The 12,766-nt window shown below is 36.6% G+C and overlaps 2 protein-coding genes across 12 annotated transcripts in view; one reads left to right on the top strand and one right to left on the bottom strand.

The window, feature by feature from the left end:
* LOC126866137 (tudor domain-containing protein 1) overlaps positions 1-12,766 on the bottom strand; it is a 308,571-nt gene that overhangs the window by 83,007 nt on the left and 212,798 nt on the right. For 4 of the 11 annotated variants that reach the window (XM_050619313.1, XM_050619314.1, XM_050619315.1 and 1 more), the window contains one exon: positions 2,988-3,038. The exons of the other annotated variants lie outside the window; for them this stretch is intronic. The gene's annotated coding sequence lies outside the window, so the exon portion shown is untranslated. The remainder of the gene's footprint in view (positions 1-2,987; positions 3,039-12,766) is intronic. 11 annotated transcript variants of the gene reach the window in all.
* LOC126866161 (uncharacterized) overlaps positions 1-12,766 on the top strand; it is a 117,104-nt gene that overhangs the window by 70,487 nt on the left and 33,851 nt on the right. The gene's annotated exons all lie outside the window — the stretch shown is intronic.

The raw sequence follows: 12,766 nt of genomic DNA, 5'->3' as shown, positions 1-12,766 counted from the left end.
GACCCGGGTTCGAATCCCGGCGACCGGAGTTCTCCGATTTTTCTTCCACGCATCTAAATTAGAAGAAAAATAGCAATATACCCCATCAACGACATCTACGACTAGCAGCTCTATAATTATCACGGACAATATATACGCCTCATAACGATGCGAATTGAAAATTCCTCCAAAGAGACGAAACGTTATACGCAATTTTACGCTCTTTAAATTCTGAAAACATTCGCCCAATGGTCGAAGTTTATCCAATACAAGTGCATCGTCGAATTACAGCACTTTACGGTAATAAGCCTATTGAATCACTCGTAAGACAGCTGATGTGAGTATTCAGTACAGGAAAAGAAACTGCGTTTGATCGTTAAACGTTTTGGTCACTCGTCTCTCATTACGGAACACCTCGAGAAACGTATCTGAAATTTCATTGCAAATGATCGACGCATCAAAGAAGCTAGATTATCGTCGTTTTTGCAAAATTAAAGAGTTCTTGGATGAATAACACTTCGCAAGAAACGGCGAGTTAAATAACGACGTGGAACGATGGCTATGCGAACCTGCAGCGGAAATACATTAACAATATGTTATAACACGACGAAGCTATACAAAATCTCGTCTGGAATATTATTTTCTGGAAGACAGTCGTATGACTCTACAGGTGAATTTTATAAATCACAAACAACCTGATTGTTACTTTGTACTTCGTAAAATTATAGAAATCGTTTGTATAGGTTGTCCGAAAAGTTTCTTTCGTTTTATGAGGAAATAATAGACGCACAATGTTTTTTCGTTTTATATTATTTTGTCGAATTACGTACGATCTATTTTGTTCTGTTGAGATAAACACCGTGACGTTTCACAGACTTGATTTCACGTTTGTATGAAGGTGCGTTGTTGTAAAAATCATGTTTGCGAAAGAAAGACACTTTCCGGACAACCTAATACAACAGTCTAATCCATTATAATCTGAAAAACGTCACCAATCAATTTGCTAATATTATTTTACTTTATGATTTCATTTCGTTACTTAATGAAATCCTACGTTTGCAATATACAACTTATGGTTCTCTTCTACCTGCAATAACTAACTGAATCGTCGTAATCAAAAGTTCCATATGCAACGTAATCGTAATATGCAATTGGACGGAGTAAGAAATACGAAAGGAAGATGCGACAGACTCGAATGCTTTTTCCTTTTTCCTTCTTTTTTCTTCGCCTTCTTTCTCTGCAGAAAAGGTCTAGGAATGATCGCGGATGGCGAGCGGAGCAGTCACGCGTGCTTTGAGTCACGAGACAAAATAACGTTCTAGCTGGATCTTCCTTTCGTCGCAACATATTGAAATATCGACGGTCGTGTGCAGGAAGGTGCGCAAGATCTTCGAGACTCGTGAAGATTCCTCCGCAGGAATCACATAAACTCGCATGAATTTTGAACGCTTATTTATTATGTATATTTTCGACGCACCAGCATCGTCGGGAACATGCATTTTGAGATCGAATGGTTTCTGGAAGTATCTGAAGATATTTCGTGGCTGAATTTGTCTCGATGAATCGCCGATGCAGCACTAGAATGTCAAAGTTCAAATAACGAAGCGAGAACCTATCGAACAGTACTCGGCATAATGATCCATGCTCTTCATTTCATCAGTCCTTCGAAGTTAGAACAAGATTGGATTCTTCCAGAGGAAATTAGCGAACGATCCATCCTTGCTTCGAATCTAATAAAGACCTTTCAGAAACATCACGAAACTATATCGAACACGCTGAACAGCAACCTGCCATAGTAATGAAAAAGTAGAATAACAGCGTAACTCGTCGACCAATCCATTTACCATTTAAATTCCTTGTAATTCAAGGCTAATCGAAACACCAGATAATTGCGATAAATAACACTAACACATCGAACAACAGCTTCGGTTCCACGATCCTTCAAACCAGCACTTTCCACAGTTACAACATGTCTACTCGAATCCTTTCCAAATAAACCACCAATCACCCCATCTTGCACAACAACGTTCGCCATAATTTCCATTTCAAAGCAGGAAATCGGTCTCCGTCTCCTCTTCCAGATATCGTAACCCAGAGACAAGTGTCGTGGCACGCTTCGCGTAACAGGTAAACGTTGGATTATTGATTCGTCCGTTCGACACCAGTCCATAGGATCCGAGTGTGTGTGTGTGTGCGCGCCAGGTCGCAAAATGCACGCACGTATCCCTGACACTGATCACCCACGACTATGGTATACCCGCAAATACACAGACACACGCACGCACATAGGCACATGCAAGCGAATAGATAGCGAAACGGAGAGAAAATCTAGAGAGGAAGAAGGGAATATGTGTGTACATAGCATGGAACCGAATGTAGCCGCAATGGTTGCAATGTGTATTCTCATTTCCAGCGCGTTCTGGCATTCTGCTTGCACAGGAGTGCATTAATGCATGCAAAGGATTCCATTGAGCCTGACTGCAGTCCAATTTCGCGGCGCTCTTTATCCACCGGCCGCACTTGTTGACCGCTTTATTATCGGAATAGAGACGCGTCGCCCGGAATTTATGAAAGTAGCTCACGGTAACCGCGAAATTCACCGTTTCGCCACCGCCGATTCTACCTTCTTTTTTTCTCCCCGCTGTGTATTATTAACAACCAGGATTCCTTTTTCCTTCGAGGATATTTTATCCCAGACGACCGATTCTTTTAATTGCTCGCGTGGTTTTGCCGAGCGACCGATCCACGAAATTGATCGAACGTGAGAAAAGCGTAGAAGAGCGGCGAGATTGTGGATAAATTTGAAAATAATAAAAAGGATCTTCCTGATGATAAATTTTAGAACGATACGTTTTTCAGATAATTGTACGATTGATTTTGAACGATTTTGAACGATCATGCATTACATGAATGTGTTGCGAGTGAATAAGAGACTTAACCAGGGAAGATTTTTGAATTTATGCGAGCTAACGCAATAGCCATGCATGTTACTTCAAGTAAGTGCATACCTAAAACAGTGTTTCCACTTCACGTTTCTCCAATTTTCGAAGATGAATGTCCTGGAAGAAGAAAGCAATCATCCTATAATGGAGCTGAATTTTTGTTCATTAAAATCATGTTCACGCTGGCTAGCGGCGTGTGAAAAAGCTGAACAAGCTGGTGATACAAAGCGACGTAACGTTAAGTAGAAAATTTCCTTGCAGATGGAGACGTTATAAATACGGAATGCTTTATAATGCACAAGGATATACCAAAGAAATATCACTACGATATTGCCATTGGAAATTTGTACTGCATTTTCTTTTAGAAACTAATTAAATAAATTGAGATTTAACGTAATAATTTTTCATCAACTGAGAAAGAAGCATCCTTGCAAATATAGGTTGGAAGGGACATATATGGATTTCGATTTATTTGTCAAAAACGATATTGTAGAATAGTGCAATTAACTATCGAGGATTGAGCGAAGTTTAATTATAAAATGTATTATTCAGAATCGTGGAAAAATCAACATTTATTCGCAACTGCACCATTAATTTTAGTTGCAACAACTTGCGCGTCCGAAATCCCATAAATTCCGGATCACGCATCATTTTCCACTTCCAGTTAAATATTTGTTAGGAGGGAACGGTTCATTTATCGCCGACCTGGCCGCGTTTTAAAAGGATAAATCGCGTCTTCTTTGCATTATATGGCGTTTAAACTCCATTTGCTAGCGACCTCGTCATGCAAAATAAATTATGTTCCTTTGGTAGGAAATAAATATGTACTTTGTGACTTATATACGTGACTTTCTATGCGAATTAATATTTATAGAATTATCTAATTATTTTGTTGCAGCATCGATATTTTAATATTCAAAGTGTATTAAATTTGTAATTTAATTAAGACAGAAATTAAATTTTAGACCGATAATTAATCCAAGTCTTGAGAATATATTGTCTGGAAATCATTTTATCCAGAATCGTTTTCTAAAGAACATATAAAATATATTTTATATATCTGTTACGTTTGTTCTGTGACGTTCTATACTAAAAATTAATATTACAATTAAACTTTGATTAGTTTCGTCATTCGAGTATAAGCGATTATTGATGTAAAACAATTTAGGTTCCATATCGGAAAATGATTAATGTCTGGAAATGTACGCGAAATTTTGTATATGAAAAGGTTCAGGTTGGTGTTGAGCTTGTCCCATATACGTAGCATGATTTAAGAACATGTTTGCTACCGTGGCTACGTTGATCGTTAATCGTGTTAGTTCTCAGTTAATTACAGAGTTAGTTAAGAATCACTTGCCAGCGTGCTAGTTACATAGCTTTACCATGGTTCGGTTGACGTCGTAGCACGGAACAGGAGTCAGAAAGTTTCGACTTCCAAGTCAATCTCGCTGTGTTCCATGACATAACAATTTTCTTGTCTTTTCATCGATTTCGTGCAATTTGAGATAATTTTGTCAATCGATTCTGATAATCTTCTTTTTCTTATTATAATTACAACAATTTTTTAAGCTATTTTTAGCAAATTGAATATTTTAATACTTTTATATCGAGTATCTGTGAAACAAATTAACAAATTCGATATTTGACAAATAGATTGAGGAAGTTGATGCATTATCGTGACATTTATGATTCTAAAATTCTACAAAATGCGCGCAATATGTAAAAATACATATACACCAGAGGATTTATTATGAAATTTAATAAATGATACAAATTTCTATATAGAATCTATTTCTTCAGTGATGCTCATAAATATAAATTAAATTTACCTAATCTCAATATCGAAGTGAGTCAGCATCGAGGAACAAGTATGGGAGCCGACAAACTTCATAAAAGCAAGTACGAAACTAAAGGCAATATGCCTGAAAGAGTAAATCCAAATGCAATATCAGTAGTTGCAAAGAAGTCAAAGAACCAAAGAAACCACAAACTAGCGAAAATAATACGATATATCCTGGTACTGATATATATCTTAATATTAGGTATATTTAAACATTAAGTATACTGTGATGTAGAGTACATACCATAGTTTACAATACATAATACATAGTTAATAATATATACAATAAATAATGGTAATTCAAAATACAAATATATTATGATATAGTAATTTCACATTGAGTATACAAAAACTGGATTGGAAACACAGCGATATAGATGTAGGTAACACGTTAAAAAGCAAACGAAATTCTACTAAATGCGCACTTAGGTGAGCATAATAATATATTAGGTTGTCCGAAAAGTGTCTTTCTTTTACAGACGCGTCTTTTACAACGATGCATCTTTATACAAACGTGAAACCTAATCTGTCGAACATTGCGATCTTTATTTTGATAGAACAAAATGGATCATAATTATTCGATAAAATAATATAAAACGAAAAATGTTGTGCATCCATTATAAAACGAAAGAAACTTTTCGGACGACCTAATGCATACACATCGAGCCGACTCCTAAATCTGCTAAATATTTCACATAAATTGTAAGAAAAAATTTGTAAAAATAAGAGAAAAATATTTCCATCGCGCGTTTAAGGGTGTAAATTGGATCTGTGACAGTTGCAGCGCGCAATATTCGCGTGAACCAGGTAATAATAGTTGAAGCCGTAAATACGTGAAGCGAAACGGGTATCCGATGGAAACGACGCGTAGTGTCAAGCGTGAAAGAAGCAGAAACGCAACCGCTTCTTGCGAGACTGTTACAACGAACGTCGTGCTAGCCGGACGACAGAGCATGTCGACGAACTGACAAGCTTTTTTGCCGCCAGTCACCCAATGAAATTTTCGCGCGAAGAAAGAAGCTTTTCAAGCGAAGCCATTCCCTGAACAGGTGCCAATTCGCCGGTCTTTTGGTCGTGCAAAAGTGTCAGAAATATTAAAACCAAAGACAATCGATTAATCGTTACATCGCTCTTAATTCTGATCCTCGATCGAAATGAAAATACGTTTAGCGTGTTCTGACAAGTATCTTTATGAAGAGCTTACGAGTTAGAATTCAACCTGTATGAAGATTATTGATCGTGACACGCTCTTATGTTATTTGTTAGTTGAGAAGAAAATTATAGGAATATTTATTACTGGAATATTGATAAACTTTTCGATGTTACATAATTTTCTCGAGAAAAGGTTTGGTAAAGAAGAATACAGAAAAGATCTTTTTGTCGAAAATAAATACGTTTATTGTTCGTTTAATTAACAACTTATTCGATACGTGATACTGAGCGTGAAAGAGTTAACGCGGAGCGTGGATTTTCAAATTTATGCTAAAACTATCTAAAATCAATCCCAGATAAAAATATTTTACAACGTTTCCATCCTCACTGAACGACGACTCTTTACAAGAATAACGCGCCGTTTACGAGTGGCACTAAAAATTGAATCACCGAGGAACACAATGGAAAATAAACGCGGCCGAAGATTCGTGTGCGAGATTCTGTGCTTTGTTCGATCGATAATCGGATTGAATCGGGTCACAATAGCAGGTAAGGTGTCGGAAACGATCGGCTGGCACACCTAGCGAACATTCTAAAGTCATCCTACGCTTGTACATCACCTTTCTAAAGCGTGGCTCGCATGCTAACACGAGTGGCGAGGAACGAGAGTGAAAACGAGGTGAGAACCTTGAGAGAGGCAGAGAACCAGACAACGAAAATCGATGGACGAAGGCGTCGAAAATGTGATTGTCATGATTAACACGTGCCACACGAGCAGTATGAGGTAACCGTTGTAAATGCGCTTTCACGATTGCTACCGATACAATGCAGCGATTGCGCAGCGCGACGATGTTCCTGATATGATGCACGTCGAAACGATTTATCACTAGCAGTGAGTTTAATTTGGTTTTATACTTTGCCGATTGTTATTTACGAAATAAATGACAGGCTCTATTGATTCGTACAGGCTTGTCTAGAGCGTTTTTACTATGAACCTCTATTAAATAATCAAATGCTTTTGATAGTTGGATATTAAAGAGGAATAAAGAAAAATGTACAAAATTTGTTAATAAGCTGCAGAGTTCCTTTTTCCAGCCAGGCAATTTTGTATCCTATGTATTCGCGAAGAGCAATAAATTTCGAATCCGAACTGGAACGTTCATCTTGATCCCATTTACTACTCACTGAATATGTATAGTTACAATCTCATTATTATTTATCGCGATTTTGCAAAATTTATTCGAAGGAATATTTTTCAAGATGCTAATTCCATGGAAGTACATCCCCTTCAAATGTTTCTAAACGTTCGTCACAAATTTTCTAAACGTCATATTAATGCGATTCGTTGCAATGATACTCCAAAGAGTTTCGTATAATACGTACAGTACATTTATAAGAATCCTTTATCGTGCAGTCGTAAATAATTCCAGAGAAATCTAATGGCTGGACTGCGGACGCGGATTCATATTTTTATAAATAAAATGAAAGAAGCGCAACCTAGACAGAAATTTATCTTAGCTACTAGATATAAGAATACGTACTGTACTGTACTTTGGATATTTCACATATTTTCGTATATTATACGCGTTTCGTGCGTTTCGGCAGCCATAGATTTCTTCTTTTCACGGTCTACTAATGATCGTAGGAATTGCAGCAATTGTAAAGAGAAACGAGGAAGAATCACGCGAATGATTGGTTCACGCGAGGCGAAAACGCTCGCCGATGATAATTTCAAGATGTCGCGTTGGATCTATTAATGATGGTTATTAGTGAGCTACGTGCACCGCTGCGGAAAATATAATAGTTAAACACAGTGTAATCTCGTAATGGACGCTGGCTTTAATCAACATTACTTAACTCGTCACGAAATTACCCTCGGTCGACGCTCCGAAGCTGAATCGAGTAAAGTACTGTTGCTAACGCGTTGCCAAGAATTGCGAGGCAATTTTTACGATGATATATATAAATATATGAACAAACGTATTTTTCAGTTTCGTTGTTTTGTTTGTGATTTTTAACGTGTCATATCATCACGTAAGACTGTAACTCGATGAATCACGTTGGCAGACTTTTTTGTTAATTTTGAAAATTGTTTTAGCGCAAAGTGGCAGAAATTATAATAGCCGATCGTTAAGTCGTAATCCATCGTAAACGGTAAATGTAGCGAAGATATTGAGAAATAAATAGCGCTCTCCGATAGTAGAGAATGAGTTTTAAGTAGAGTCAGAATGTTCGAAGTCAGACTAGTGATGCTATTATTTCTAGTTGATATGCTGTTTCAGGAATAGCTTGGAAATAATTTATGTCGTATATCTAATAAAAATTCTTCGATAGAAATGAATTCCGTGAATAAAGTTTTCAAAGGACGTAAGAGCTTGTAATTCTAAAAATACGGTAACCGACTAAATGAAGCTATTATTGCCGATAAAAACATAATTCTTCCATAGGAATAAACTTGACAAACAACGTTTCCAAACGATGTAACAGCTTAAGATACCGCGGCTATACACGTCGATAATATAGTACACCAAAAAAGGGATGAAAGTTTCGTGCAACCATTTGCGGAAGACGCGTTCATCAGCCCCATAATTAGATATTACGTCAAACGGCGGGTGGGCTGAAAGTTATCAGGGGAAAAAAATGACGGGATGCGGAAGATCCGTTGCAAGAGGCGGACGAAGGCTTTGTACGATCCACCGGCGAGATAACCTGTCTCTGTCAATGTAAATCAGCCACTTCGTTTCTTTTATTTTCGCCAGACTCCGCTGTTGTATCCTCTCCTTTTTTCCAATCTCTCATTTTTTTTTACTGTTTCGTTTAAACTCTGCTTTATTGATTTCTACGTCAAACGATTTATTCGCCCTTATTCGTTCAACTACTTGGCTTTCTATTTCTGCGCGCTTAGGCTCTCTGTTCTTTCCCGTGAAAATCATAAACAAAGTGCGAGCAGTAATAACCGTGCAAGAAACTCTCATTTCCCAATAATCGTCTTTTGTTTGATATTTTGTACGTTTTTATAGTCTAGGATTATCCTTCTCGTGTATGGAATATATTTTCGTTGGTGGATCGAGATGTTTCACTGTGTGAAGTGGAATTTACTACAAAGAGGTGAGAATTAAGATCGAGTAATCTGATGATGAGTTTCAAGAAATAACAGTTAAAATATCTTTTAGTACGTTTTTTATTAGCCCTTTAGCATGGAATATCTCGAGACACGTAAGAATTTTTGTTCGTATAAGCGTTATCAGTTGTTTTGATGAATTTTCTTTTTGCTGGTTTATTAAAAGGACATAGAAAAATATATATAATTATACATGTTGCTTAGAACTGAAGCAATACATGTTTCAATAGTTAATTCATATGTCAAGAGAATATAAAGATGTATGAATAAAATATTTATAATTTTAGAGTTTATTCTTGATACGTAAGAAGAGAAGAGGCAAGTGAAAACGGATCGTATGTGGCCAGACGAGGATCCTGCTAACGCGACAAAAATTGTGATAGATATATCGAGCGCTTTTGCATATATTTATATATTTTGCATGTAAATGGAAAGGATCTTTATATATTTACTCATCTGTGTCTCGTTTAATTAAGAGAAAAAATTATTTCCTCTTTCGATATGGAATAATAAATATTGTTACTCATTACATATGATTATTCGTTCTCAATAAGAAAGATACGTAGGAACCAATTCCATTTTCATCGTATTTATTGATTTACTAAAAAAGTAGAACAACTTAATGAGGGGAAACTCAATAAAAAATATAGTTTAATAAACACAACGAAATTAATATACGCATAAAATTTGTTCCAATTTAATTCATTCAATTCCAGGATTCTAACAAGTAAAGTTTTCAGCCTTCGATTTAATAGTGTTTTCCATTGAAAAAAAAGTATTACTTTTATTTTGGAGCAAAAAGGAAATAAAAAAGAATGGCTAGTATAACGAAGCTGACAATTGTTTTTACTTGGCCAGCTCCGATCGACGTAGCAGGGTAATTTTAGTTTCGACGTTTCTTCCGTCTGTTCGTCATTCCAGAAAATTAACCGTGTCCGATTCGTGAAATTTTTACGCGCGAGCAGCTACAATGAACGACCGCGAAAGCGTTTGATTAAAAACTGCTAAAATTTCATTCTATCCATTTGTTTTCGGCCTGTAATATAATAGGACCTCGGCTCATTCTCGAATATAGTTGCCGGTGTATTAAAAGTGTTTCCAGTCCACGTGAGTAAACGCCTACGTACGTTTCGAAACTTTTATCTTTGAAATAGTGTAATTCAGGGAGTTAATGAAAACGATGTCTCATTTATAATTAAAAATTTTGCCCAATTCTGTGTACCTCATATAGTTTCTTTCATCTCTTAAACTGAATATTTGTTGAAAAATAATTATTATATATTTTGGAGGCTATTTCCGTGACTTCATTTTAATTGCCGACTCTTGAAAAAACGAAGATTGAAAATCGTGAACTTTTAACGAGAAAATACTTTTTGCAGGAATTATTACTATCATAAAATACTTTCGATAAGAGACGTAATCATCGTATTATGTATCTCCTAAATTAATATAATTCATTAAAATTCATACACTTAGTCCACTTTAATCTAATTTAAATTTGAATTACAATTAAATCAGTTTTTCCTACATACGCTATAGCTTGTTCTTTCAAGCAGAAAGATACAGAAAAGTGAGACAGGTTTCTAAAATCATTTCTCTATGATTTTCCAAAACATCAAACAGATTTCAAAGTGTTTTGTCATATTTGAGGGAATCGATCGATTAATTGTGTTCGGAAAAATATATAGATTTGCATAAAAATCCACAATCCAGCGATCACGCTATCCAGATAAACGATTTTTCGCGAAAGTTCGGCCAGGCAACTAGCTTTGACGATCGAGCAGCTATTTTAAGGGGGAAAATTAGTTTCGCATCTCCATTTTACGATTGAAACTCGCGTCGCCTAAACTTCTCGCGCAACGTTTCTTTTTTTTCCTAGAGAACGTTTCCTCGTGACAGGTGCGACGGTTGGCCAGTGCGAAAATTCGACGCGTAAAGTCGCGATTCAATCGCGCGCGATAAACCCGGCGAGAAAGCTGACTCGTCTGAAAAGGAATCTAAGTTGCAGCAAGTTCGAATAACCAAAAAGTTTGCCAGAAATGGTATAAATCGTACGAAAACATTTAGGAAACTTCAAATTTGAATAATTTTTCCATGGAAGAAAAGCTTAGATCGAGCAATTTCACGCTACTTTATTTTAATTCCAATTAACGATTATCGTGTTATGTTTGTTCTTCCGACTATTTTCGGCTCGATTATAAAAATAAAACAGAAATAAATATTAAAAAATTGTAATAACACGTTCGGTATAATAACAGAATGTTTTGCAATATGATGAGAATATTATTTCGATATCATGTTGTCTTTCATCGTTAGTGTAAATAAGTTGCTCGTTTTCAGCTGCATATTTCAAATTCTGAGATAGGAGAGGTTCAAGGTATTTCGATGTTGGCGAAAACTTTAACCGACGACTTTTTCATGCCTGTCCTCCGCATAATTGGTGAAAATAACGCGGAAGAAAAAAATATAGCAGGATCATAGAAGATGAGCAGCGAAGCTTCGTGTCTGGAGCAGACCGTTGCGGAACATCAGTTAATTATTTGATGCCGGGAAAAGATTGACGTTTTCTGGCGATAAATTCCTGTTCCTTCCTTTTTGAAAGGGATACCCTGCCGACGAAAATTGCTAAATGAAACGTTCGTCGCGTGTGTCTTCCAGCAGTCGAAAGCAAATACAACAAAATGCTACCGCCATGATCGCCTAAAGTAATTACGATCTTGTAATCGTTTTTTAATCACAGATAACATTCTTTATTGATTCTATTAGAATCTAATTAAATTCTATTAGAATTAATTCTATTAGAAAAGTGATAACTCTGTTAAACATACGAAGATCTTTGATCTTCGTAGTATCAAATTTTTATAATCGTATGGAAATACTACTAAATCATACGGAATTTAATATATTCGTCTCCAAGTAATTACTATGCTATAGTAAATAATTTATTTGCACCTAATTAATCACGTACTATTAAATATCCGATACAATGGTGTGCTGACACTTTTTGTAGCCACTGTACCACTAGAACACCCTCCTTCACCCTTTTCCCCCTTTCCTTTTTCTCGTAACCGACTCTCCTCTCTCACGGTGAATTTTCATGCGGTGCTGCGATATTAAAGTGCCGTTTCCCTGGGATATTTGCGCGTCGCGAAACGCAGGAAATAACTGCGCGACGCTTTTTCTTCGGCGTGTCTTTTTGCTCGGTTTCACGGGTCGACCCGGGCAAAAAGAAGACACGCGTCAGGAGTTCGAAACAAAACAGCTACTTCTGAGCACCGAGACCATCGTTTTATACCGATGTTTTACGGAACACGTTATCGCGATAGTCGAGTGATTCCTCTTCTATCGCGCTTCATTTTAGACGAAATAATACGGCAGGCACGTGCGTAAATAGACACGCGTAAAGAAACGTCATTTCGAAGGGTAATCGAGCGAGACCTCGTTGTAAAAAATTGTACGAGACTACAGATGGCTATGGAAATTTATGAAAGTTATGAGCGCAATGAGCGTTGTGCTTAGAAGAAACGATGATTCTTCAGTGGTGAACGGAGCTCGGGTACGAGGATGATTTGCATGTACGTGACTCGAGTTGACAATCGACGTTTGTTTGCTTGGAGATAACGTATTTGCGACCGACGATATCATATTGTGATATTTATTCTTTCCTCTTGCGGAATTTATCATAGGATACTATATTCCAATAGGTCTCAGCGATGTCAGAAAAATTATAGC

The sequence above is a fragment of the Bombus huntii genome, chromosome 5 (genome assembly GCF_024542735.1).
Source record: "Bombus huntii isolate Logan2020A chromosome 5, iyBomHunt1.1, whole genome shotgun sequence".
Taxonomy (NCBI): Eukaryota; Metazoa; Arthropoda; class Insecta; order Hymenoptera; family Apidae; genus Bombus; species Bombus huntii.
The sequence above is the reverse complement of the archived record's forward strand: the minus strand, read 5'-3'. Positions and strand labels throughout refer to the sequence as shown.